The following is a 24,471-nucleotide window of genomic DNA, read 5'->3' as shown; positions in this document are numbered from 1 at the left end:
TCCACCCAGATGATTTGCCATTTCCAGAGAAGCCCAAACCATGCCTGTACCTGTGATTTTTGTCAACACTGTCCTCCCAGCCTCCACTCTTCTCAGTCTACCAGCACTCTAATGTTCCTCTCAGATTCAGATCCAAAGCCCTCTGTTTCATGAAGCCATTTCCATTCCCGGGAATTAAAAATCTCAGCCCACTTCCCTACCAACTTTCTAGAGTGTTTGGCTCATAGTGTATCTTTTCACACCTTCTGCTATTATGTTAGCCATTTATAGATCTGTTTTCCTTACTACACTGTTAACTGGGAAAAATACAGATTTATTTAGTTATAATCACATAGCATACAATTCACCCATTTAAAGTGTATAACTGAATGATTTATAGTATTGTCACAGGGTTGTACAACCATCATCACAAACAATTTCTGAACATTTTTATCACCCGCATTGGGAATCCTATGCCCATTTATACTCACTTCCTGCACCCCACTCCAGACCTGAGCAACTGCTAATCTACTTTCTATATAGATCTGCCTATCTAAACATTCCATGTAGATTAAATTATCTAATATGTGATATTCGGTGTACATGTAATATTTTAAGGGTAGAAACCAAGACCTATTCATAGAAGTAGGAGTTAATGAGAAGGGACATGTGATATAATAAAAGAGAATATGTTTGGAGTCAGACAGGTCTGAGTTAAAAATGACAATTAAATTTTTTACTAGTTGTGTAACTTTGGGTAAGTCACTTGATCCCTCTGTTTATTGATCTATAAAATGTGGATAACAATATCCTTCTTAAAAGATTGTTGTAACGGTAAGAAAAAAGGATATGGAAAGTTCTTGAAGAAGAGTTTGCTCAATAAACAGAAGTTGTTATTTGTATTTATCTGTATACCCACAGCACATGGCACAGTAGATCATAAGGTAGCTTCCTTTTGTTTCTCAGCCACTGCTCTTCCTCAGAAGAAAATTAATCTAGTCAATATAGGGAGATGGTGAAGCCAATAAACAAATCTAGAATCTGAGATCAGAAGGAAGGCAGTTAGCCTTCTGAAGACACTTAGAAAAATCAGCTCATCCATCTCAAGTTCTAGTTTTCATTTGCATATACTTATCATGTAGTAATTATTTCTGCTTTCCTTATGATTGGACAATAGAAGCTTGAATTACACCTGAAATTCTCCTTAAGACGGAGGAGCAATACCATCTGAATCATGAGGAGAAAGAAGTACAGAACCCTTTCACAAAACACGTGTTTATCCATAAGAAGGAAAATCTAACCATCATGACAATTAAATTATATCTAGATATATCCAAATAAATTAGAAACCTTCATCATTGAACAATCAGGTCCTTCATAGAAAAGAAAGGTATTCGCATACTAATTCAATTCCACAAAATGAACAGGAAAGAGACAAAATCACAGTAATAAGTTTATTTGAATCATACTGCTAATACAGGATATAAATGTTTTAAGTAAGAGCCAGAAAGAAACTGAGTAGTATGCCTTCAAGTAAAAAGGGTATATAAGTAATTCAGTCTCTATGGAAGAGAAACACGACAGGATGCTTAAAGAAGAAAACATCTAATTTCCAAAGGACAACAGTATAAGTTATAAGAGATTTCTGTAGGATGTAATTTAAAAAAAAATAACCCTACAAATCATGGCGATAATTAAGAAAATGATTATTTAATCAGGATAGATAATATGGCATTTGACTGTTACAGTAACTTGAATTAATAAATTCCAGCCTATTAAGCAGGCTGAAGAAATTTTTAAACATAGCCATGAAGTAGGATCCATTATTAGGATAGAAATAAGCTGAACATTTCCATCTGAAATTGTTCTTGCTCTTTAATTTACCCTTTTCCCACACTTTTCCAAAACTTCTCTGATGTCAAAATTTAAGTTGACCTTCTAATCCAAAGCAAGCGGGCCACTAAGTTTTTTTCCATTCACTTATTTCTTTCAAAATCAGACAGAATACATACCACTTCTTAATATATCTAGTTCTTAATATATTTTATGCTGGTGGTCCTCTCACATGTGTTCATGAACAAGTCACTCTAAAACCTCATGGCATCACCTCTCCTCCCTTTGTGAAAAGAAATGCCCTGTCAAGACAGAAAAATTTGAGACCTGGTTTCTGGTTTACCATATAACCTAGCTATCACACTTCTGGGTATATCTCTAAAGGAAATATATGAAATATATGAAAAGGAAATATATGAAATAGAAAGTGTATGAAAGTGATACCTGAACTCCCATGCTATTGCAGCACTGCTCACAATAGCCACGATACAGATCAACCGATGTGTGTCCAGCAGCAGATAAGTGGGTATAGAAAATCTGTTATATGTTATTATGGAATATATAATTATATATTGTTATATGTATGGAATATTATTCAGCCATAAAATAATGAAATTCCATCATTATCAGTAAAATGGATTAAACTGTCATCCATAAATGGATGACATTATGCTAAGTTAAATGAACCAGGCGCAAAAGGACAAATACTGCACCTTGTTACTTCTAAGTAGAAGCTAAAAATATTGACCTCCAAGAAGAGAGAATAGTGATTACAAGAGACTTGGAAGGATAGGGGAAAGCAGGAACAAAAGGAGTTGGGTAACAGGTACAAAAATAGTTATTCAAGAGGCCCAACCCAGCTCCAGGACTTAGGGACCAAGGAAGGGAAGCAATGTCTACACTTTTGACTGGGTTTCTATTTGCATAAGAAACTTTCTCATGCTGAGACAGACTTTTAATACTGAGCAGCTCTCAAAATGGTCCTTCAAGTTCTGACAAGCTTAGGAGCTAGGGGGAAAAAGAAGTGGAAACTGAAAGGACAAGATATTGGCTTTCAGTATTACCCTAACCACACCTGGAATGAATAGCAATCCAGAACCCAACATGAAACTCACTGTTGAAAATGACCAGAATACAAATATCATCTTGTGTAAAATGATGGAACAGGAAAATAGTTATTCTTCAAGCTTCTGAGTCCTCTCTAACATTCAGTTATCTAAGTTCTTATCCCAGCTTTGGATGTCTTCATTAACTCTCTCTTGCTGACAAACCACACAAAAATCAAGCTTTAGGGCTTGGATTTGTTTTTGTGCTTTTACCATTTCCCAATGCCATGTTTCAAATGCCAAAAGTCTGCTCCCCAGGCAAGTAATCATTAGAATCCTGCCCTATCTTTGGCTTTTCCATTGAATTGTTACTTTACCCAGTTGAGTGGATATTTTTAAATTTCTCTAGTTTTAACATAGGAATGCATTTGTCTTAACAGGGTATGGTAAATGTTCTTCAATCTTACTGATATTCTTCTGAACAAATATGAATAGGCATTTCATATTGAAATGTTATCACATATACTAATACAATATTGAAATAAAACATTAAACTTTTATATTTTTATATATTTATTTATTATATATAGCTCTATGGAATTAGCTAACAGAGGTGGTAGTCATGAATAAACATACATTCCAGCCCTCAGGATACCTTATTACTGCCCACAGTTCTTTTTCTTCTTTGGAATGGAGGAGCCAATGGTCCATTCAATTTATTCCTTAGTCATCAAAATATTTTATATTCCACTAAAAGACTATTGCCTGTGACTCAGATATTATAAAAACTGACCAAAGTATCCTCTAGCATACAAGATTTCTATTTGCCTTAGATAGGTGTATAAATCAGATTTGCTACTTATTATTATAAAGGTTAGTTTGATGTGAAATCTAAGTCAAAGGGGCAGAATTATGGAGAAATGGAAAGTAAATTTAATCCATTCTACATTCATTATGGGCTCAATTCACCAAGATAATGGATTTTTGTTGCCTTAAAGATATAAGGATCTCAGCAAAAGTGAGGTATGAGATAGGATCACCTCTGTGATCACCTTGTAGAGACAGCTGTAAGGAATGACAGGAAGGATCTTAGACTATTAAACAAATTATTTATTTAATTGCTCTGAGGTTTCTTATGTATAAAATGGGAACAAAACTGCTTTTGTTGCATTAATCAAATCAAATATTCATTTGTTTATATTGTTCATTTGTTTGTAGCTCTGCCGGTGAGTTTCTTGAGGTTTGGGACTAGTCTTATTCATTTCTATTCATTTGTTTGTTGTGCCCAACAAACAAAAACACTCTGTTAGTTAAATTATATTGAATCAACTATATGTACTATTGCAACTCTTTGATAATAACATACTGCATAATATTTTTCTAAAGATAATAATGCCATTTTAAACTCAGATAGTAAGGCACATTAGATTCTGCTGAATAAACCTTCACCATGACTTTCTCTTCAATGAGAAATTCTCCTACCCCTTGAATATAGGCTTGGCTATGAGCCTTGCTTTGGCTAATAGAATTTTAGTGGCCATGAGTAGGGACTTGTCTTGGGATTGCTCTCTTAAATTCCTGTCCTCCACAAAAAGAGGAGCTTGCTATGGGTGGCCCCTAGTCCTGGAGGATGGAAGACACCAGGAGGGAAGCCTTCCTGAAGCCAGGTTGGATCAGCCAACCTTCAACTGACTTAGATGTGTCAGCCAGAAATAGTAATCTATGCCACTGTTTTGGGTGGTTTGCTAGACAACATTGCTGCAGTATAATTGATTAATACAGATGGTGTTTGATTAAAGAATGTTCACCATTTTCTATAGTATTACTTCTAAAACTGGACTATACTTTTAATCTAATGGGTCCATTTTTCAGTTCAACTCAGTAGATTACCTAATTAATGTAAATGTGTTATTTGTGTTTTAAGTAGTATAATGTTTAAAATTGAAGAGCAATTCCTGAAACAAGGTATTTTTCCCAGGCAAAGTTCACCATGGCATTTACTGCTTAGCTTTATCTAGAGGTAAGATTTCCCATTCTACTGCCACTCATGTCACCCCTGAAAGCCTGATGTCAGCATTGGGAACAGAACCATCTATCAACAAGAGCCACATTTTTTTTCTCCTCAGGCAACAAGGCACAGGGAACTCCCTAGGTAGCCACAGGTACGAGTTGAAGGGGAGAAGGGAATGAGTGGCTTTCTACTCTTGGGAGTATGGGAGCTAAGCCCCTCTTTGTTTTACCATTGCTTTTAGAATCCACTAAGGCCCAATGTCATATATGACACTTTCACTTAGCCAGGCACTATGGTGAATACCTGCAATCCCAGCAACTTGGGAAGCTGAGACAGGAGAATTACAAGTTCAAATTCAGCCTCTGCAAATTAATGAGACCCTGTCTCAAAATAAATCATAAAAGGGCTAGGGATTTAACCCCCTAGGTTAAATCCCCGATACCATAAAAAACAAAAACCACTTTAACTTGATAATGAAGCACCTCTAGGTACATCTCCTTTATGATCAGCCAGCTATGAGACCACCAGTTCATATTGGAAAGTTTAGGTCCAAAATTCACATGCAGACCTATGGCAGACATTCTCTTTTAGTAGAACCCCAGGAGCAAGTCATGATCTGTTTTTCAAAAGGAGAACAGTGACTTTATAAAGAGGTCTGAGCCTTGTTCTAAAATCCTAGGAACCCATACTGATTCTCTCATCTGGACTTGGTGCAGGCTCTATTCATAGGCCTCATCCACTCTGGACACTCAAGCACCTTGCTGTCCACTGGTTTAGAAAAGCTTAAATTGCACAGCCTCTTATACTGAAGTCTGGCCAATCCTGGAGTTGGTTTTCATTTGTCTTGCACTGGGCTCCACTGGAAATATTTTGGGATGGTGATAAAACAAGTCAGAGAAAATCTAATTTGGTTCATCTTGCTTCAAAAATCCCAAGATGCCTGCTAAACATTGCTCCTCTTTCTTAATGGAAGGGGCACAGGGTGTACAATCATTTCCTCTTGACCGAATATCCCAACTCAATGCAAAAAAAATAGACCCTTCAAACTTGATTGAGATAGTGGGTACCTAAATTTTCAGAAATTTTCTCTCTCAACTACTGGCACAAACATCTGTCTATTATTTACTGCTACAAGGTCTTGCCAGTATGATATCAAAGATGTAATGCACAAATGTGTTGTCTTATAGGAGAGTTGACATAAGCCTTTGACAAGATTGGTTTTTGAATAGTTGGAAATTACCCAATTTCATGACTAGGTGCGTCAGAAAGTGTGGCAGATTGTATCAGAAAAAAATATCAAGAAAACAAAAAAAAACTACATCTGAACATCTACAAGTTTCAACTTAATTGATTGAGTCTTGGTAATTCATAATCATTCACTAAAATATAGTCAAACTGATGAGCTAAATGAGATATAATAGCAATTGCTAAGACAGACTATTGCTTCAGTCTTAGTTCATTTTCTGTTGCTATAACCACATACTGAGGAACTAAACAGGCACTTCACAAAAGTACAATAATAGGTCTGCAAATATATGAAAAAATGTTCAACATCTCTATTAGTTAGAGAAATGCAAATTAAAACTACACTGAGATTTCATATCACTCTAGTCAAAATGGCAATTATCCAGAATCCAAATAACAATTAATATAGTGAGGATGTGGGGAAAACATTTACTCATATATTGCTAGTGGACCACAAATTGTTGCAAACACTATGGAAAGCAGTGTGGAGCTTCCTCAGAAAACTTGGAATGGAATCACCATTTGACCCAGTTATCCCACTCTTTGGTTTATTCCCAAAGGACTTAAAATCAGCATACTACAGATGCAGCCACATCAATGTTTAGAGCAGCTCAGTTCACAATAACAAAACTATGAAACCAACATAGGGGCCCTTCAACAGATGAATAGATAAAGAAAATGTAGTATATATACACAAATGGAATATTATTCAGTCTCAAAGAAGAATGAAATTATGTCATTTGCAGGTAAATGGATGGATCCTAAGACTATAATACTAAGAGGAATAAGGCAATCCCCCAAAATGAAAGGCCAAATGTCCTCTCTCATATGCAGATGCTGACTTACAATAAGTGGGGTGGTGGGGGGATAGAAGTAAGTTGGATTACACAAAGGGGAATGAAGGAAAGGGAAAGGGAATGGGAATATGAAAGATAGTAGAATAAATTGGACATTAGTTTCCTATGTGTATATATGATTACACGATGATCAATGTAATTCTATATCATGTACAAGCAGAAGAATAAAAAGTTACACTACATATATATAATATATATACATATATTTATCTATATTATATATAATATAGCAAAATATATTATACTGTCAAGTATAACTAATCAGAACAAGTTTTAAAAATATCATATACTTGGTAACTAAGAAAATTATTTTTTTAAAGCACCAGAAGCTGGAAAGTCCAATATCATGTTGTCAGCATTTGGCAAGAGTCCTCTTGCAGCATTATCCCACAACAGAAGGGAAGAAGGTGAGAAGTTGAGAAAATAAGACACTGAATTTGCAGCCTCAAGCCCTTTTATAATCTGAGTTAGTTAATCCATGAGGGTGAAGCCCCACCTTCCAACACTTTGGCATTGGGGTTTAAGTTCCTAACACATACATTTTGGGAACACTTTCAAACCACAGCAACTTTTCCAAACAAACATAGCCTCTAAGTCTTTAATGGTGGCAATTATCTCTATGGTCACTACTCAAGGATGTAGGATGGTTTTGTTTGTTTGTTTAATAGTATGAGGAAGGAGATCCAGAAGCTTCTACTGGTGCCTATAATAGTCTTTGTTCTAAAGAAGTGGGTCTCAAATTTTAGTGTATATCATAATCACCTGGTGGAGGGCTTTAAACAGAAATTGTTAGATCCAACCCCAGAAATTTCTGATTCAGTAGACCTAGGAAGGTCTGAGAATTGGTACTTTTAAAAAATTCACAGATAGTACTGATACCAATGTAGACTGTGCCTGAGGATTGCATATTAGAGAAATAGAAATACATTTTTAAAGGAATGTAGAAACTTGAGAATTCAGCATTACACATTATTGGTCACTTACAGAGAATGAAATGGAGGCAAATGGTGAATTTGGTTCAGTGACAATTGGTTAAAAGATCTACCTTTCCCCCACATTTAGACGCTGTAAATGTTAAATGAGATCATGAATTTAAAGTGGTCAGCACTGTACCAGGTATATGAAATCACTCAATAAGTAAAGGAATATCATAATTATTTTATTACTATTTTATTTTTCTCTTTATTAACTTAAAAACTCACCCAACACAGCTGATATCACTTCTGCATCTTTGTCTGTTATTTAACCACTTGGTCCCTGCTCTGTTCATCTGTAAATAAAGTGTAAAATAATAGGTGATCTTTAGTATTTTTTCCTAAATTTAAAAATCTCTAGTTCTACATCCATAGGAATGCTTTCAACTGCCCTAATCTAGGTTTTACATTCACTGAGAATATAGAAGCTCTTGATGATCATAGCTCTGATGTCCTGAAAATCTTGTTTTTTATTTATCTTATCTAAAGTTTTTTTTTTAAAATATTTATTTATTTTTTTTTTTAGTTATCGGCAGACACAACATCTTTGTTGGTATGTGGTGCTGAGGATCGGACCCGGGCCGCACGCATGCCAGACAAGCGCACTACCGCTTGAGCCACATCCCCAGCCCCAATATCTAAAGTTTTAACCCTGTGGAAAAAGTAAAAAGTAGATTGAACTTCTGGTCAGTTTCTACCTCTATTTATTCCTGGAAACTCAGAACTGAGGTACTATAAAGAGAAAACCCCAAACAGGAAAGGTTGAGTCTTCTGTCCATTAAGGTCATACTTTTCCAATTTGGGTTTTCTCTGAGGTTTTATTTGAGAGAACTAAAGCCCCATTTAGCAGAGGTTCTACAGAAACAGAAAAGAAGCTGTTTTTTTTTATTATATAGGTCTAATTATAATAATGTGATAGATTACTTATCCTATAATGACAAGTAAGAGTTTCGAGTTATTATAGGACCAGGAACTGCAAATAATTCATTAAGACACCACTGACTTCACTGGAAGGCCATTAAAAATTCTGCAAAACAGTCTTATTATCAGTGAAATTGTAAATTATAATGATGAGAAAGCAAAACAGGCCAGAAATAAAGGTGTACTTGCCAAAATTGTTAGTTTACCACTGACTTTACCATTGACAATCTGCCTTCTTTTGAAATTGCAAAAGCTGAACTTTTGTTGTTGTTGTTGTTTGTTTTTATGTAAATTTCTTTTAATTTATATATGATAGCAGAATGCATTACAATTCTTATTACATATATAAGCACAATTTTTCTTATCTATAGTTGTATACATAGTATATTCACACTAATTCGTGTCTTCATACATGTACTTTGAATAGTAATGATCATCACATTGCACCATCATTAATTACCTCACGCCCCCTCCCTTCCCCTCCAATCCCTCAGCCCTATCTAGAATTCGTCTATTCCTCCCATGCTCCCTCTCCCTATCCCACTATGAATCAGCCTCCTTATATCAAAGAAAACATTCAGCATTTGTTTTTTGGGGATTAGCTAACTTCACTTAGCATTATCTTCTCTAACTCCATCTGCTTACCTGCAAATGCCATGATTTTATTCTCTTTTATTGCTGAGTAATATTCCATTTTGTATATATTCCACATTTTTTAATCCATTCATCTATTGAAGGCCACCTAGGTCAATTCCACAGTTTAGCTATTGTGAATTGTGCTGATATAAACATTGATGTGGCTGTGTCCCTGTAGTATGCTGCTTTTAAGTCCTTTGGGTATAGACGGAGGAGAGGGATAGCTGGGTCAAATGGTGGTTCCATTCCCAATTTTCCAAGAAATCTCCATACTGCTTTCCATATTGGCTGCACCAATTTGCAGTCCCACCAGCAGTGTATGAGTGTACCTTTTTCCCCACATCCTCGCCAACACTTATTTTTGTTTATATTCATAACAGCTACCATTCTGACTGGCATGAGATGAAATCTTAGAGTGGTTTTGATTTGCATTTCTCTATTGCTGGTGATGATGAACATTTTTTCATGTATTTGCTGATTGACTGTACATCATCTTCTGAGAAGTGTCTCTTTAGGTCCTTGAATAGCCTGATACTGGCACCAAAACAGACTGGTAGACCAATGATACAGAATAGAGGACACAGAGACTAACCCAAAAACTACAATTAGCCTATATTAGACAAAGGTGCCAAGAACATGCATTGGAGAAAAAGATAGCCTCTTCAACAAATGGTGCTGGGAAAACTGGAAATCCATATGCAACAAAATGAAATTAAATCCCTATCTCTCACCATGCACAAAACTCAAAATGGATCAAGGATTTAGGAATACAACCAGAAACCCAGCATCTAACAGAAAAAAAGTAGGCCCTAATCTTCATCATGTGGGATTAGGCCTCAACTTCTTGAATAAGACTCCTATGGCACAAGAATTAAAATCAAGAATCAATAAATGGGATGGATTCAAACTAAAAAGCTTCTTCTCAGCAAAAGAAATAATCTGTGAGGTGAATAGAGAGCCTACATCTTGAGAGCAAATCTTTACCCCTCACACATAAGATAGAGCACTAATCACTAGGGTATATAAAGAATTCAAAAAGCTAAAATATTGATTGTCTCCCAATCAATAAAAGGCTGAACTTTTTTAAAAAATATTTCTTTAGTCGTCAATGGACCTTTATTTTATATATTTGTTTGCTTGTTTGAGAATTGAACCCAGTGCCTCACACATACTAGGAAGCGCTCTGCCACTGAGCCACAGCCCCAGCATTTTTATGGGAGGAAATGTAGTTCATGTGCACCCTGAATTCCGCTGCCTCTTCTCAATACTACAACCTCTCTCTTTTTTGCATCACCACTTTTCCTTCTTAACTGCATCTTTGTTTGCACATAAAAATGCTGGGGTTTCTCCATGCTTGGAAAAATAAAAACTTCTCTTGGTCCCACAGCTCTCTGTGGGAATTGCTCACTTTCTGCTTCCTTTGTAGCAATGTGCCTCAAAGACACAATGCACTTGCATCTCTCCATTTCCTCTCAACTCTGTCAATTATTCTCCTTTTTTATAATGCTTTCTCGTTTGTCTTCCAGAACAACTGCACTCTCCTGTAGATGATTCCAAAATGTCTCTCTGTCCAGGCCTGCTTTGGCCATCTTGTCTAATTTAGCAACTCCTCCTGTTACTTTCTACTCCTTTCCTTGCTGCTTAATGTTTCATCACACTAGTCACTAAATTTTAGCAGTGACTAAATTTTAGATTGTATATCTATCCATGTATTCATTTCTTGGTCTCTCCCTGACAAGAATGTAAATAAACCTCATAGGGGAAGGGATTTGGTTTTGTTATCAGCTATATCCCCAGCATCCACAATAGGATGGTAGGTATTTAATAAATATTTGTCAAATGAATAATTAATGTCCAAATTTATATTGTAAAATAATTTAACAACTACCTCTCCCCACTTATTTTATGTAAAAGTGTTGGAAAAGGAAGAGCTTTAGCTCTCAGAGGAATTACCCCTGGTTGCCTAAGTTGTTTACCATGGGGCTTGCCAAGAGGAGGGAGGGCTGAGCTGAGGAGCACAGTGCTGAGAGGTTGGAGAAAAGGCAGCTACTCTAACTTGGATCCAAACCAGGGATTAGCAAATCTGGTTTAGCTCAAGACAGTTGAGGCTGGGACTGGGAAAACAATGGGAAAGGTGGGCTTCAGCAGAGAGACACAGCTTTATAACTATCAGGCAAAGAATGAAGAGAGTAGGGCTCTAAACACTGAACAGGTTATCTGCCTGAAACTACAGGTGTCCTGGAACAGAAGAAAATCTGCCACACCTGAAGGAGACCTATCACCCTGATGCCTATTTCCTTGATTTCAGTGCAGGATCAGGGCTACCTGAAAGCTTCATGTTCAACTTCACAGCAGCTACTAGGAAAGAACTGGGGCAGGTACAATTGGAAATGAAAAGACAAATAAAACATAATCTCTTCCTTCAAAGTGTCTGTAGACTTTTAGGAGATAAGACACACCAATAGATGTAAGAGCATTACATAACATGTAATGTGCTCAGCAAAGCATGGAATCATAGCAAATTATATCTAAAAAGGAGACTATTTTGGATTGTGTTTAAATTTAGAACTAGTCTCTTGGGTACAAGAAAAAGAACAATTTACCAGTCACAAAGCTCTTCATCTGCACAAAGTAGGATTTAGGCAGAACTCATTTTTACGTTTCCTTCCAATTTGGAGTTACTAATTCTTAATTCACATACATGTTACACTATGTAGATACAGACATAGACACAGACAGATAATAAAATATCCTTAATTTGAACTGTGTTAATTTGAGAATTTATGATAAACCTTCAAAATGAGGCTAGTTAAGTTACAATCTTGCTCTATCAGTGACATTAGTAGCTTGTTCAGAAACAATAAAACAAATCATAAAAGGCTTACCGGCTTTAAAGAAAAAAACTATTTTCAAAATGTTTGGAACTCCTGTTTGTAAAAAAAAAAAAAAGAGCAGAAATGGAGGTCAGCCACTTGGAAAACACAAGTGATGTTTTGATGTACTTCAGAGAGATCTTCAACTAGGACCCCCTAGAGAGAAGGCCTCCTGACCCTCAGAAGACCAGGAAGCTTGCTGTGACAGAAGAAGCCAAGAGAAATCATCTGCAGAAGCACCATGTAGCAAATTATCCTCTGAGCCTCCTCTTGTATTTTCTGCTCTGGCAGTAAAAGACATTCAATGAAGTTATACAATGAAGAAGACGAAGTCTTCCTTATTTACAGGTTATTATGTGAAATTCACTCATTCAGAAAGATTTATTGAATGCTTCCTTGCAAGATTTGCTATTATGCATACTTACCAAGTGTTGATTTTATTTACTGCTTTTCAGGATATGTTATATGAGTACCTCATTATTACAGTTAACTCTAATGGGAGTTTTAATTACATTGCCTCAAGAGGCTGCATGTGGACCTCACAGGCAAATGGGATGATACCAAAAACAGAAACTAGGGAGGTTAGAGAATACTAAAATTTATTAAATGCTTTTAGCACTAAGGCCAGAAAAGCCAAAATTCAGAAGGAAATGCAAATTTAGAAAAGCCAGGAAAGGGATAAAAAAACAATGTGGAAAACATATAACCAAAAATTTTCATCACACCTTAGGAAAACTATCACAAAATGAATGCTGAAGAGAAAGTGGATGCAGGAGAGCAGCAATAGGAGTCAGAGAACCTGTCAGATTCATTAAGTCACTCTAGCTGAGTCCAAAGGCTAATCAAGATTGGCCAAGGCCTTTCATACCCCTACATGGACTCCTACCTGTCTCTTCTAACGCTGTTCTCTTTGCCCCTGTCTGACTTTTCAGAAACTGTTCATACTTTAGAGACTTGCTCAATTCCACCAATCCCTACTGAAGTCCTCTCTAGTTCCTCCTTACTCAATGGGAGATCCACTTTCTGGATGTCCCACAAAAACCTTTAAAACATGGCCATTTACCACTGATTGGTTCTCTGATGGGTATTGAGTTCTGGAAGTCATATCTAAACCTTTTGATGATTTATGAATTTACTTGTGCACAAAAGTCTTACAAGATACAAAAATTACATCGTATCAATTAAACAGTTAATATATTACATTTGTTAAAAGAATAAAAATGTATGAGAATGACACTGTTTTAGAAATTTGGGGATTTATGATCCACAATCCCCACTGTCCTAACTCCTTTAAGAAATAAGGAAGACATTTAAATATTTTTGCCAAATTGAACAATGGTGTTAAGGAAGTTTTCATTAGTTCTTAGAACTAAAAAAATTCATTCTACTCATATATTAATGTATGAAATTAATTAGTACAAATAATGAGACCAAAATGTCCCCCAAAAAACTCAATACATTTCATCACCACCACCTCTAAGAACTACTCAGTTTCTGTATCCTCTCTCCTAATTAGTGACATCAGCTAGGAACCTGGGGTCCACCCAGTCCTCTCTCCCACTACTATATCTGATTATTCACCAAATTCTGTTGAACTTTTCAGATCCATTCTTGCCCCTCCTTCAGCACAGCTTTTACCTTTGTTCAGGCCTTAACATTCCTGCCCATCCAGGCTCTATGGTCATTTCTTATTGGTTGCCTAGTTGGCCTTACCCCTTTCTAATCCACACCACAATCAGGAAGGATCTTTCTGAAAGACAAATCTGTTCTTGTCATTCTCCTTTTCTAAGTCTTGTAATAACTTCTAATGCCTACAGGATAAAGCCTTAACTTCTTTGCAAGTCCATCAAGGGTCCTCATAATCTGGTTCCTGCTTTTATTTATTTTTTCCCTTATTTATTTTGGTACTAGAGATTGGACCCAGGGGCACTTAACCACTGAGCCACATCCCCAGCCCTATTCATTATTTATTTATTTATTATTTTTTGAGACAGGGTCCTGCTAAGTGGCTTAGAGTCTCTCTAAGCTGCTGAAGCTGGCCTATAACTTGTTATCCTCCCGCCTCAGCCTCCCAAGACATGGGATTCCAGGTGGGCACCCCCACACCCAGCTCCACCTTCCTAACATTGCCTTTTTCCACTTGCCTATGTGCAGGATACCTTCTACCCACCCTACCACTGTTAGGCTTTGAAGTGCCAAACTATTTCACCTCACTGTGTAGAAACATTTTTGACCCTGTATCATTTTAAACTACTTGAGTCACCTTCAGATTCACACAAGGACCTGTTTTTTTTCTTGACCACCTCTGAAAGATGGATGCCTGGGTCACCATGCTGCCTGGTAATTGCCTCTAAAATGGCACATACCCATTTGACCTACTAGACTTTCTCAAGTAGAGAGGGCTGGGAAGAAGATAGATTCTGTGTGAGAGTAGAAAATAGAGTTGGGCATTTCCTATATTACTATCACCCATCACCTAATAACTACTCAAGTGCTTGCTGAACATTAGTGACTTTGGACTCAGCTAGAGTGAGGTGATGATGGAGAGAGTTTCAAAGAGAAGGAATTTTAGGGAAAATGAACAGCAAGAGCAAATCTCAGAAGCAGTAATTTGAAATATGCTGAGAACTGCACACAAGGTTTTTTTTTTTTTTCTTTCTTTCTGATATGGTTACTTTGGAGGGATTTTACAATAGGGCTAAAGATGAGGAAAGGAGCCAGTCTATACTAGCAATGACTCATTAAGTAACAGATGAAATAAAACAAAAACAACTCAAAGACTTCTGCCTGGGAAGCTGAAAGAATAGTGGTATCCTGATAGAAAATGATATTCAGACCTGTTCTTATCATCTGAACTTAAAATGACATCAAGGAGGAAAAATTGGAGGGTCACCTACAAACTAACTACAAATGTCATTACCTACCTGAAGTCTTATGCCCCTGGTTGTATTTCTATTTAATTAATAAAAGTGGTGCAAACTCAAAATTTGTACTTGTGAACCCTAGCATAGTGTCAGGCATGAAATAGCTATCATAAACATTCTGTGGATTAAATGAATGAGTCAGATGTACAAATGTTGAACAAAGCACAACTCTGTTGAAAAAAGCTCTGATTTGGGGCTGGGGTTGTGGCTCAACAGTAGAACACTCGCCTATCACGTGCGAGGCCCTGGATTCTATCCTCAGCACCACATAAAATAAATGAAATAAAGGTATTGTGTCCAGCTACAACTAAAAAGTAATTTAAAACAAACAAACAAACAAAAACAAAAAACCCTCTGATTTGAAGATCAAGAGAGTCGGTATTTAATTCCACACTACTGACTGTGGAGTGACCCAAAGGAATACACCAGACCACTCTGAGTCTTGTCCTGGTATATATAGAATCATTATGTAAGTGATCTCTAAGGTTATGTCCACCTCTAATGTTCTTGACTTTATACTGGAAATTTAGTTTGAAAAAAATGATAGGTAACCATCCCTTATAGTTGTATGATTGTTTGATAAACACACACAAACCATGGTGGTCCTTGGCAGTTATTAGCTGAGTTTGAAGCTCCCAAGAGAGTCACAGCATAAGAAGAACTGTCAGAAATGACAAGGAAGTTTGTGGCAATTGAATTTGAACTCACAGCTGCAGGAATCTTTCTGGTTCTGATCTAGCTTCTTGCTGATGTCATCATCTTTCCTCCTTAGCTAGAAGTTTCTGAAAAAGATTTTCTAAATATCATTCCTTGTGGCTTGACCCAACCCCAGGATCCTCTCCTACAGCACAATTGACCTTTCCCTCAAAACCAAGCTTCACTCATGGACAAGAATTGAAGGGTAAACAAGTACTACAGGATTTTTTTAGGTTAATATTAAGTTTAATAAATGAGATTGTGATAAATATGTGTGTGTGTGTGTGTGTGTGTGTAATTTTTTCAGGTAAAATACAAGATGTAACTGAAAAGAGATGTCTTAAAAAATTGTATTCCTGCTCTTCCTGTAAAAGGCCTGAAGTGCTCTATGAAATGGCTTGCCATTCACTTAGCCCAGAGAACCCCACAAAATCATGCAAAGCAAGAGGTTCAACTCTTCATGGTCAATTGTTTTTAACAAACGGTATTCCTACTACAAGTTCTTACACACAACAGATGTTGAGTACTTTTCCCCCCTTTTATTGTGGTACTAATAAGCATTGAACCCAGGGGTGCTTTATCACTGAACTACATCCATAGCCCTTTTGCATTTATTTATTTTGAGACAGGATCTTGCTCAATTGCTAAATCTGGCCTTAAGCTTGCTATTCTCCTGTCTTGGTCTTCCCAATAGCTGGGATTACAGGCATGCACCTCTGTGCCTGGATGATACTCAGTTCGTTTTAAAATTTGATCTTTATTAAGATCATCATCTAAGGCTCATCAATAGGGCACTTGCCTAGGCTGGGCAAGACATTGCATTCAATCTTCAGCACTGATGATGATGATGATGTTGATAAATAATCAACTAATTCTAGGACTTGGGTAGTGACTATACAAAATGAGTAATATTCATGTAGTCCCAGAAGGAAGGTCTATAGTGCCAGAAAGTAATGGAATGCTGGGATTGATGAGCATGCCTGTAACCCCAGGTACTCAGGAATCTGAAACAGAAAGACTGCAAATCGAAGGCCAGTCTGGAAAATTTACCAAGTCACTGTTTCAAAATAAGAAGTACTGGAGAGCAGATTGCTGGCAAAGTGCTTGCTTAGTATGCCTGAGTCGCTGGGATCAATCCCCAGAAGAGAGAGAGAGAAAGAATGAAAGAAAAAGAGAAAGAGAAAGAGAGGAAAAAGGAAGAAAGGAAAGAAAGGAGGGAGGGATGAAGGAAGCGACTTAAAAACTAAAAAGAAAAAAAAAGGTATGTCTAAGCTATTGGAAAATTAGTGGAACATACAGAAGAAACAGAAGTTTTTAATCTAGGTAAGAAAAGGATTAAAGGTGATTTAAGTGTAATTGCGTATATTTTTCATTAATGATAACATAGGGAAAATTACAAGATAGCAGAAAGGGGAGATAAAGGCTTTTACAATTCCATCTAGAACAACTATTATTAGGAATTTGTTTTCATTTTTTAAAATATCCATATGTTTGTGGGTTTTTCATGGTGGTAATCATACTTGACATGTAATTTAATATCTTGGACATTTTTGCCTCTCTTATTGAAGATGAACCTTACATAGTCCATGTCAATTGGCCTCACTGTGCAATATGAACAGAATTGACTTAAGTGAAAGGGAACCATATGACTTCCCAAGAATACAGGTGATGAAACTCAGAATCTGCTCTGTTTATCTAGGACACAGTGCAGAGTCAGAGGAGATACATATGATATTATATGGGAATTCACTGGTCTATCTCTTGATTTCACTGTGGAGGTGGTATGATATTTAAGAAACAAAACAGAAAGTGGGGGGAAGCCCTCTGGCTGGCAAGAGCCACAGATATAAGAGGTAGGGTACTGAGAACACTGAAGATGGCAAGTGGGCTTGAGGAGTTTGGAAAGGGCATGTGTGTGTTTCAGATGTAAAAAACTTTACAATGGTGACGAAACCAAAGAGCACAGAGGAAATCTATTTTGTACATGTGTGGTGTCTGAACCTGATGACAGAAGGAAGAATGTGTTGAGAGTAAATGGCAAGAAGTATAAACACTATTAAAATTCCTGTAGTCTCCTCTGGGTAGGAGCTTACATTCAAGACAATACTTTTTCTTAAGATTTGATAAGATGCCTATTTTCCTAGTCAAAAAGTTTGGTGTCTGAAATTCTGTTAGAGACCAGAAACAGTAAACATTCTTGAGCACAAACTGCCACCCAGTGGATGAATGTGCATGATGCACAAAGCATTTGCAAAGGAAAAGACAAAGGAAGACAGCAGGGGGTTGCCTCCATGATGTGAGGTTGAAGCCTTGTGTTCAGTGAAGGCGGCCTACTATGTGATCCAAAACTGATTATGCCACTCAGAATGCCAGGCCAGGTTTTACTATATGTTTTCAAAGTATCCTGATAAACATTATCAGAGGCTTTGGCAATGAAAGAGAAATATTTTGGGATGTGTGTTTACCACCACACTAAATACTAAAGTCTCATTGATGCTAATGAAACTTATGCCCATGAATTTCCAATAAGACAAGTCAAAGTTACTTATCTTATAACAGGGCATAAAGAGGGTTGTCAAGGCATAGACTTGAGGTTCAAGTCATAGTCCTCCCAGTACTGAGATCTCTGACATAAAGTCTGAGATGAATTACATTTGGGGTATAATCATTTAAATGTCCTTACATCTAAAAGCAAAATAAAGATTTAAAGTGGGGATATATAAAGACAATGGATGGGAACTGGACCATTTAAATAAGCAGTGAGGCCATGTTTACTTGGGGATTTCCTAATGGTTCAACTGGGAGGGTCAGAGCAATATTTTTCTTTTGGGGGTAACTCCACAAGAGTCATCTGGTATTCTGTAGACAAGTCCAAAACTATTCACTGTGTTATTTAAACAAGAAGGACAGAATATAAGGGATTGGAATGACATTGAAGGTCCAAGGAAATCATCTTGTCTGAGACTTGATTTTTTGCTAATATTTAGAACCCTCACAAAAAATCTTTATTTAATCCACCTCTAGATAGGGAACTGCCAACTGATATACTTATTCATTATCAGGCCTGGGATTTATTGACTTGGTCCTATTTACAATATAATAAAGTAGCCTACCACGGTTTCAAGGATATTGGCAGAAGACAAGAGCGGAATTAACACTAGATTGAATTGGTTTCCCTTATCTCCCAAGTCCTGTAGCAAGCAGCACCATGGAGGAGCCTAGATATATCCTATGCACAATAGATCTGTTTCCTACGTTGAGAATACTGAGTCTGGGGAATCCACAATTTTTTATAACAAATGGGAACCAAGCTGGCTCATTTTTCCAAAGTAGGACCTAATATACCTCAAGCTGCTTACTGAAAAATCACCTGTATAAACAGCAACCAAGTAGTTGCATTCTTGGCATACCCAGTAAAAATGTGCTAGGGTGCTTAAGCCTCATTAGTGATTGCCTTTCCCAATATTCTTACCAAGCAAAAATCAACTTTCTGATAATTCCCACTAGTTTTGGTATTTTCTAACTCTTGAGCATTTTCTACTTAAAATACATGGTGGGTCCAATCCTATTGTCACTGAGGGTTCTTTTCTCCAAGCTAATAATTTCTCACCCCATTCCTCCATTGACCATATCTGAGTTCCCTCACCATCAGAATTGCTTTCCTCTAAACTTATGTAAGAGTTACTTTCCCAAATGGACTATGATATACTCCCAACTATGGTGCAATACCTTTAGGGCAGACTGGGAAAAGCACTTTACTTATTTTAGAAATATGCTTTTTAAATTTTTTTTTTAAGAAAACTACTCTTCCATGAGTTATTTTTGACAGTTCTGTTAGTTCCCAAAGCATAATCCTGGTTTTTACCATAAACTGCCACTAACTCATATACTCTTCTATTCCTATGCCAGAGAATGGAAACTCCATGTAGTATTTTATCAAAAGAATTATTATGCAAAAGGGATTCCATTAATCACAGTAAAAAGAGTTAGAGTGAGCTCCTTCTTTCTTCACCATTTAGTAGTTCTAGAAGGAAAGTATAACTATTGTCTTTACTTTGTGAATTATGAAACTCTTCTACATAAACTACTTGTTCTTATAAGCAGTTTATAATGGCATATGACTCTCATACTCTTTGTTTCAATAGGTATTCAACAGTCAGATGCTTTTACCACCTCTGCCATGCATACAGCAGAATATAGACAATGTGCATCTTTTGCTTTAAGGAAAAAAAAATTGACATGTATGTATGTGTATATATATATTAAGAGAGCAATGCTACCCTACTACTAGGAATATAAGTTTAATTTTAAAAACAATATAACAACTACAAACACACAGAAAATTTGAGAAAATCATACAATGGACCCCCAGATACCCATCACTCAGATTCCACAATTATCAAGATTTTGTCACATTTGTATCATCTGTCTCTATTTTCTTTCTTGTTATTAATAGCATTGAAGCATGTAGTAGCAACACTTAGATAATATCAGCTTATCTCTAAGTAGGTCAATATGTATCAACATGGGTGCTTTTTACATAACTGCCATGCCACTAGCATCTAACAAGATTGACAATAATTCCTTGGTATCATTTAATAGCTAACTTACTCAAATTTTCTGAATAAGTCAGTCTTTATAGTTGTTCCAATCACAATGCAAACTAGATTCACTCATTGTATGCGATTGACATGCTTCATAAATCTTTGAATCTAATAGTCCCTTTGTCATTCGTTTTTTAATTTCTTGCCTTTGACCATCAGCAAAAAGTCAATCTTTAACTCACACTCTAAATATGTGGTATCCTTTAACTTAATCCTCCCTCTCCATATTTCTTATAATCTGCGGAATTATTTCAAGGTGTTTTGTGTTCTTCTTATTCCAGCAGATTGAGAAGCAGCAATGTCTGCTTGCCTCACATCTATGAAATCCTGTTAAGGAATTATTGATTGACTCATTTCTTGAACTAGCCTTCCTCCCTCCTTATCTGCCTCACTTTTTGCTTCCTTCTTTCCTCCCTCTCCCTCCCTCCTTCCCTTTCTTCCTTCCTTTTGTCAAAAATGTATGTAAAATTTTGTTAAGACTTTTAGATACCTATAAAGACAGTTACATGATTTTTCTTCTTGTAACTATGATATGATGAGTTGATGAATTATACTAAGGGGATTTTCTAATATTGAACTCATGGCATTTCCATAATGAATGCCATGTGCTTATGATATATTCTTAATTTTTGCTTTCTATTTGACATTACAGATTCTATTTAACAATATTTTTTAAAGATTTTGCATTGATATTCATAAATCAGGCCTGTAATTTTTTAGTACTATTTATCAGGTCTTCGTGTTGACACATACTTTATAAAAAGAATTTGTAAGTTTTCTCTCTTTCCTATACTCTGGAATAATTTACATACCACAGGGTTTATTAGATCATCCAAAGACAAATCGAATTTCTTGGTAAAGTCAATTAGGTCTAGAAAGCTTATCATGGGTGGAGGACAGCCAGTAGCAGAGTTTTGACAACTTTTCAGACTTTTCAAGTACTTTTGTACAGAATTATTCCTAGTAGACTTTTACTATTTTCTGTTTCAAACTTTATTTTCCCTGTGCCATTTTGTATTTTGTGAATTTGTCTTTTTCACCAATTAGGATGATTAACAGCTTATTTATTTCTCTTGATTCTTAATCACCTTTCTTAATGTTTTATTTTGCTTTCTAAATTATCAACATCTGCCCATTTTTCTCGATTTCTTCTGCTGAATCTTAGTTTTCATTTCTGTATTCTTTTGAGTTGAATATTGGATTCATTATTTCCATCTTATAGATAAAAGATTTTAACGTAATAAATATTTCTCAGAACACTGCTTCAAATGTACCACATGGTTTTGATTTTTCTTTATTTTATTTTCTAGAAACTTTATATTTTCATTTTACTGTTACTTTCAGCAACATTACAATACTGCTGCTCATCTTCATCTTGTTTAAGTCCTGCTCTTTTTGGTGATTTGGTCACATCCACCAATAGACTGGAATTTTGTCACCAACTTTTCTTGAAGATGTTATCCATGTTTTTTTATTCTGCTATCTTGATAATCTATTTGAATTTCACAAAAGGAGTTCTGAAATGATGATTCAAGACTGCTACTATGATCACAGATCTGGAAGACCTCCCAATAGGAAAACCAGTGAGAGTTATAGATACTTTATGAGACCAAAGGGTAGTGTCACAGAATGTACTAACAATTACAGAATCTGGGTGCCTTTACAGGGAGGTGCTTTGTTAGAAACAGCTTTTGCAGGATAGTTTTATAACCCCAAATCATTTCTTTTTATGCATCTAGAGGAGAAGATGGAATTTTCCCTTCATCCTGTGATTTTTTAAATTTCCTTTGCTGGCAGGTTGAAGAGCCTAGTTTCAAGACCAAGCACAAGAATCATATAAGCAATGAGAAGCTAAAAACTTACAATATGGAAAATGAAGAATAGAACAAAAATTTTAACAAATGAAACCTAGAGCATATAATGCTCCAATTATATTTCCAAGACCATAGCTTTGGAAGGGAAGTGTAAAGTCAGGAAGAAAATGATGACCACTTAGATCTTCAAATGAGAAAGATCTGCAATTAACCACTAGTATTATCAAAGCCAAATTTTCTTCATAGTCTTTAAATACATGTGCTCTGTAGAAGGTTATGAATTTAAATGTACATAAATAAAATGACTAAAAGGGGGAGGAGGAGAAAAGATAAAGCTGGTATAGATTCACTTCATATAAACCTTTCTATAAAACTTCATCTACGTTGGAAAAGAAAAGATGTGATTTTCTATGAAATTAACAAAATGTAATGGGAGAATGTTTTCCTACTGTGCAGCTCTTGTTGAGGGGCCAAAGCTGAGAGCAACAGCTCCATACTCTATATACAAACAAATAGGCATAAAAAGAATTTGCTAAGAGGTGGGTTCCCAAATATCACCTGAGATCTCTAAAGCATCCTCTACCTGCAGAGATTAAAGCTTGGGATGGGGAAGTTGGTAGGACTTTTCTTAAAGAGTATTGTCAAGGCCTTGTGCATTTTCCTTCCCTCCTTAAAAGAATCCACCCTCAGCAGGGCCAGGTGCTAAAAGAGAACTAAAGCCAACAATTGAAGAACTTTTACTAAACTTGACCTGTGCTTCCCCTGTCTGGGGTGTGACCTGTTTATTCTCCCCTGTTTTAAGTCTAAAGGAAGAAGTTGGCTAATGGTTAGAGCCCTCTGCAGTAAGAAAAGAAAGAGGACTATATATGAGGAATAGTCTGCACATCTAGAATCTGTTGGGGGACAAAAAGCCAGCTTTCCTGTAGGCTTAGGAACCATAGCTAGGCTAGAACTATCTTTGAAAGATTTTGCCCGAGACTATAGAAAGAGGCTGTATAAAGTGTACTATCAAAGTAAGAGCTGAGAGGGACAGAGAATGGTTAACACCTTGTCTGAACATGTGTGTGAAGAACATAATTGGGGAGGACTCTCACTATCCCAGCCTATCACTCATCTTTCCCTAATGTCAAAACTCTGGCATCAAAACATCAGCATCATAAGGAAAACAAACATATTATGCCTTATTCCCCCATGCTTGTCCAGTCCCACCTGGGAAGGAGACAAGCTTTAAATTGAGATAAGATTAGACTTGTTAATATTCCAAACTTTACCACAAATTAGAAACAGTTTAGTCTAGTGATAGGTAAAGAAACATGACCAAATGCCTTAAAATAGATCTCCTTTGGAAACATTCTTTCTTTGGAGTACTTTTAACATGTTATTATTATTTAAAGGAACTCACTAAAACATTGAAGATATAAAAGCACTTGGTTAACAGTGGTCCTCAAAATTGGTCACCATTAGAATCATCTAATAACTTTAAAAAAACCACTGATGCTTGTCCTACCCCAGATTCTGATTTAACTAGACATCAGAGCTTCTGAAGCTTACTAAATGATTCTATCATACAGCCAAAGTAAGGAATGACTCTAAAAATAGTCTACCAAAAAGTATACATATACATCCCTACATATACATCCCTACATTACCCTCAAATATCAAGAAAAAATAATGAAAAGATGGAATTTTTCATGGAAAAGATCTACATGTCTGTTTCCTCTCTGGGCACTCTCCTAGAGATCTGCTTAAATAGTTTGCATTCATTTCATTAGAGGCATATAAATGAGTAAGTGCTAAGGACAGGGTGTAATATAAACACTCAAAATATACATGAGTGGAAAGAAATATAATTTTATAAAAATTGATATTGGTTATTAACATACAGGATTCTATAGAAAGCAAGTATCTTAGAGTGGTCTGTTAAAGTTTATATTGGTATACAAGTTGGAAATAAAAATATCTAAGGATAAATAAAGAAACATGGCTGAATATCCTAAAACAAACCTTCATTAAGAGTATTCTTACCTGAGAGTGACCTTAAATTTTCCCTGTCATTGG

The sequence above is a fragment of the Marmota flaviventris genome, chromosome 4 (assembly GCF_047511675.1).
Source record: "Marmota flaviventris isolate mMarFla1 chromosome 4, mMarFla1.hap1, whole genome shotgun sequence".
NCBI lineage: Eukaryota > Metazoa > Chordata > Mammalia > Rodentia > Sciuridae > Marmota > Marmota flaviventris.
This window is presented reverse-complemented; position numbering follows the sequence as displayed.